This window comes from Lolium perenne, chromosome 2 (genome assembly GCF_019359855.2).
Source record: "Lolium perenne isolate Kyuss_39 chromosome 2, Kyuss_2.0, whole genome shotgun sequence".
NCBI classification, from domain to species: domain Eukaryota; kingdom Viridiplantae; phylum Streptophyta; class Magnoliopsida; order Poales; family Poaceae; genus Lolium; species Lolium perenne.
The window spans coordinates 179,709,260-179,714,746 of record NC_067245.2 but is presented as its reverse complement, the minus strand read 5'-3'; the positions used below and the strand labels follow the sequence as shown (position 1 = coordinate 179,714,746).

The window sequence follows — 5,487 nt, the reverse complement described above, 5'->3', positions numbered from 1 at the left end:
CTCAAGTTAATTTAATTCAAAACGAGGTGTAATTAAAACTTCTAGATATGAGGTGCACATCTGCATGAGTGTTACCCATAAATCTATCACTTTTGGATTAAAATCCTATATTTTAAGCTATATATAATATTTTGTAAAACACTTTTAAAATATAGCACCTACTAACACGATGTATACACAGTTTGGGGAAAGCTGCCGCTATTTATTTTAGCATGCTATGTTAAACATTAGATGGTGTACCTACTAGAATAAGGCGCACCGCGAGGAAAATGAGTATTAAAACTATGCACGGGTATCATCTATATGCCGGTTCTTGAAGCAGATACCCTTTGATCAATTCTAGGTTTAAATGCAATTTCGGTATTCGGTTGCTACACACTGACATTTAGCTAGTACTCCCTTCATTCGGAAATATAACATGTTTTACATATTTTAAAGTGAACTAGATACATATTGTAATGAGTGAATCTTCATACTAAAAGTAGACTAAATACATACCAAAATAGATGAACTACAAAAAGCTAAAATATCTTATATTATATCAGTGAATGGAAGGAGTAGTTTTAATTTCTGCGTGTAACTGATTTTAACCCTGCTTGTCTCGGTGATGCCATTATGGTGCGTACTGAAGTTAGTCTATCAACCATAATGCTGAATGCTGATACCAGAAACGGCAATCACAGCTCGATCCTGATTTTGTTTGTGTCTAGTGGCTTATCAGCATGTCCCGAAAGAAATGGCACGGGCATTTTATAATTACTACATTTTTCTTTACATCTCTATTATTTGCTACATGATTATCATTTTCTCGTCACTGACATGTAATGGTCATGTGGAAAATAATAGATAATTTAAAAAAAGTTTGTTAAATTATAAAATATTTCAGCTAACTTGTGGTGATCACGTGGTAAATAATAGAGAATCAGAGAAAAATATTGTAAATATAAAATATCCCAGCAAACTAGCAAATCGTGGACTGAAAAAATTGACGACTAACTAGCAACGTTCCAACTTCGCACCAAAATTCCGGAAAGAGGCCAATAGAAGGGTCACGGCATGCAGTTGACTCACGTCAACGCCCTATCCCTTGGTGTTGGATGGCACGGAAGCTGCACCTCTCGTTTACTCATGGCCTCTATAAAAGCAGCTTAACCACAACACAAAGGTACACAGCCCGTAGTACAGCAGCAGCATAGCAAGTGAGAAGGGAGATCAGATCGAAGATTCAGACATGAGGACGCAGCGAAATGCTCTCTCTTTGCGCGCGCTGCTCCAGATGGTCTTCATGCTCATCGCTGCTTTCCAGGCCGTCTCTGTGCAAGGAGGTAGGGTACACTCCTTTCGTTTGCTTGATTAATTCAGTTATTACTGCATTTCATTTCAAATTTTCAATAACTATTTTCCTACCATTGCAAAATACCCACTAACTGCCGACGTGCCAACTTTGCCCCTAAAGTTAGAAGAAAAAACTTAAAGCAAAACTAAAGTATTACTCGCAGCGTTGATGTGAGTCAAACTCGGGATGGGAATGGGCCCATCCAGACCTGTCCGTAGACCTGGTTCTATCGGTCTCAAGGCCGATTTGAGAGGCTAGGGCCAACCTATTTAAAAAAAATGTCCGTGGCCTTAGTAGCCTAATAGGTATTGCGGGTTGATCCAAAGCTTATCTTTTTTGGCCTAAAACATGTTGATTATATTATATAGTTGTATACGTAAGTAAGAAGAATGATAATATGATTGCAGAGCTCTTTTCCCGCATCTACGTTACTCAGACTGATCAACCTAATTGATCCAAATATGCGTACGAAGCTAGAACCGATGGCTAATTGGCAGACTAAGCTAGCTCAGAACTAATTGGTGTGCTAAGCCTTGATGGTTCGGCTTCATCGGTCTAATGTTAATCAATACTATTTGCCGATACTAGCTAGGTAACGGAACAAATCAATTAGAGCTAGTAGAGGTGTACTAACAAAGTCTAGGTAAAAAAAAAACGAAATCCAGGTCGGGTCTGACCCAATGGGTCTGTGGTGCTGGCTCTATTGTCCCAATTCTCATATGAGGCCGACCCACACGACCCAGTAGCTCTGTTGTTTTTTTGGGTTGGCCCGCTGACCCGGTGGGTTGACCCGACCCATTTCCATCCCGATTCAACGCCCGATGCTCTTGTGGTCCATGTTGAATTTTGATGAGTGGGATTATATGGAAGAACTGTTTGGTGAATTTGACGCGTGGACCATATGGAAGCGGCTTTGACTTTCCACAAGCTGCTCTTGGTGGCTTTCATGGTCATCTATATTTTGATGGCTATCTCCGTGCAAGGATGTACAGTAGAATACCATTGTGCAAGCGAAGCGGTGACCACCTACTAATTTAACGACGCCTGCTATCGGTTGGAGGAAGCACTAAAGTTGTGTGCATGCTTTCTCCCGCTTTTGTTTTCTTGGTTGCAAACTACCTCTGATTGATTACGAATTATCCCAGTTTGGAATGGTGTTGAGATCAAACTACCATTTGTACATGGATAGATTGACTTGGATCAAAGTATAACCACACACGGATAGGTGCAATATTTTAACTGTGAAACCATGTTTATTGTTTAGTGAAAACAAAAATAACTCTTTTCTGAAACTTTAACGCTTTATTCAATGACGTCATACAAAAATAGTCAGATTTGAAAAGAAAAGGTTTGGTTTATTTTACGTTGAAGTTTAGGCAAATAATCAAATATAAGCAATTTCACCACATATATGACGCAGGTACCAGAGGACTTTCACCGTTTGGACTCGGAAGACCTACTGCCGCTGGAGAGGTACACGGCGAGCCTTATACTGGACGCAGATGTATTCCTATTTACGGTTGTGACCATCATGGTGCAGCTCCATGACTAAGTATACGAATATGGTACTCCTGGCTACCAGCGCTCGCATGTATCAGATAGAAATATCCTTCGACGCCTCTAATTGCAGTGTGGTATATCCAATTTAGGGACCTATTTGTCCTATTTAAAGGAATGCATATGCTATTTTGTTGGGGTGTGACTATTTCTCTATCGAATGAGAACTAAATTCGTTCTTAGTCAGATGCTGTTATTAAATTTCAGTTGCAACATGAGTTATAATTTCATGACTAGCACGAATCACGATGCAAATTAAATGGTGTAAGACTTAACTGAGCACTAGCAAATCCCATTTTATTGTGCACCCAGAGTATCAATAAAAACATTATTTATCTAAGTGGCCATGAAGACTAGAGTGGTCCGCCTAAAACTAGCTAAAACCACATAACTCAAAGGGTACCAGCAAATCTCACCAATCTTTGTGTTTTAATCACCGGTGAGTTTTAGAGAGCACAAACCACTAAAGCAGAACCCTGAAGACTATTTCTGTTCTAATTTCATTGGAAGTTGGATTGAAAGTACTCCCTCCAATCCTAAGCATAAGATGTAAAATTTCGTCTAAGACTAATGCCGTGAGCGAGTCCAGGTGCAGGAGTGATCGCTAGTTTACCGAAACTGCACCTCCTCATTAAATTCCCATCTCCTCAAAACTCGCTGCAATTATACCAAAAACTACTACATCACACCTCTTCTTAGATCCGTGATCACTTCGCAAGCCACCTACTACCTCACACCTCGTGTCCTACCACCGGGTACTACAAGGTTCATCAACAAAATCACGAGGACTTTTCTTTTGTCGGCTAAGGATACCACTACCGGCGCCAAATGCAAAGTTAATTGTGAAACTGTGTGCCGTCCCAAGAAGCTTGGAGGGCTTGGTGTCATGAACTTGGATAAATTTGCCACGGCTCTTCGTCTTCGTTGGCTTGGCTTGAGTGGAAAGATAGCTCTAAAATTTGGGCGGGCTCCAAAAACCCATGCTCCAAGGAGGACATGGAAATCTTCTACGCCGCAACCACCATTGCCATCGGTAACGTTGCAAGACTCCCTTTTGGGAAGCCCCTTGGCTCGACGGGAGGAAGCCCAAGGACATAGCAGCGCTCATATTCGCTTATTCGAAAAGGAAATCTTGGAATGTCAACAAAGCGTTGGAGGACAATGCTTGGGTGCGAATGATCATCCTTGATGAGAGCTTCACCATGGACCATCTCTCACAATTTGTCGGTTTATGGGTAAAACCTCAAGGAGTGCATCTATATGAGGAGGTCGCCGATGATATTTCTTGGAAGCTCACGGCTAATGGCCAATACTTGGCCAAGTCGGCCTATGAATTGCAATTTTCGGGCTCCACTTTCTCCTCCCTTCACAAGTCGGTGTGGAAGGTTTGGGCTCCTCCTAAGGTCAAGTTCTTCACATGGCTTCTCACTCAAAATAGGATTTGGACCGCGGACCAGCTTCGAAAGAACGGGTGGCCAAATTGTGGGTTGTGTCCTCTATGCAAGCAAGTGACGGAGTCAGTTAGTCATCTCTTCATCCATTGCTGGTTCTCCGTGCGGCTTTGGTGCTCCCTGAGGGATTGGTTCAGCCTCCCGGTATCCAACCAAACCTTTGGGTGGATCTTTCAATCAAGACATGGTGGGACTACATAACCACTAATGCCGTTCCTAGCCGCAAAGCCGTGGCCTCCCTCTCCTTGCTTGTCCTTTGGGAAATTTGGAATGAGAGGAATGCGAGGGTTTTCTATAACAAGCATGTCCCACATGCGGTTATTCTAAAAAAAAGAGTGAAGCCCGCTTGTGGGCTTCCGCGGGCGCAAAACACCTTAGGGAGATTTTGCCGGGAGAGTAATCCCTTTGTTTCCACGGTTTAATACCATTTTGTAAGGACTATCTTGTCCAGAAACTTCTTCTTAATTAATAAAATGAGGCAAAGCTTTTACCTCCATTTAGAAAAATATACCAAAAACTCCGCCGTTTCTTCGGCTTCCGAGAAAACCAATTACTGCACACGCCAACCCCATCAAGAGAAAGAAACCGTGGCTGCTTAGAATGGTGCTTTGAGTTGACACATCCAGCATCAACACCATTGGCATGTCCATATGCTTCATGATCATCACCAATTGCACCGCCTCCGTCCATTGCTCCATGACTAGCACAGGCAGCACCACATACAACACCGCCTCTTTCACAACCACTGCGCCCTGCAGCTACACCTCTTCCACGTCCATCACGCGCAGGAACATCTCCATGTCCAGCTTCCGCATCTCCATCGCCAGCACCTGCACCTCTGAATGGTGGGTGGCGGCTGCCTACACGTGTTGTTGAGGACGGTGGCGTTCACATGGTGGGGGAGTGCGGGGAGAGCCCAAGACGCCTGCTTCATCCGTTGGTATGGCCTTGATATGGATATGAAAAATGAGCTGGAATATAACAGGCTCTATCTTATCGAATGGGTTAATCTTCATCCCACATAAATTAGTTCCAACTACTACTGAAGCAAGAATCTGATGCTAACTTCGCCAAGCTTTTGTTCTGCACACAGAAGTGCTCTAGGTTATGAGGTTTTTCATGGGGATCATCTATAATCACAAC

The 5,487-nt window shown here is 42.8% G+C and overlaps 1 long non-coding RNA gene across 1 annotated transcript; it reads left to right on the top strand.

Annotated features, from left to right (window-relative positions):
* The first annotated feature begins 1,142 nt into the window (after positions 1 to 1,142).
* LOC127334043 (uncharacterized) lies at positions 1,143 to 3,075 on the top strand. Its single transcript, XR_007871882.2, has 2 exons — positions 1,143 to 1,325; positions 2,757 to 3,075. It is a non-coding gene; the product is annotated as an uncharacterized lncRNA (long non-coding RNA).
* Positions 3,076 to 5,487: the final 2,412 nt, after the last annotated feature.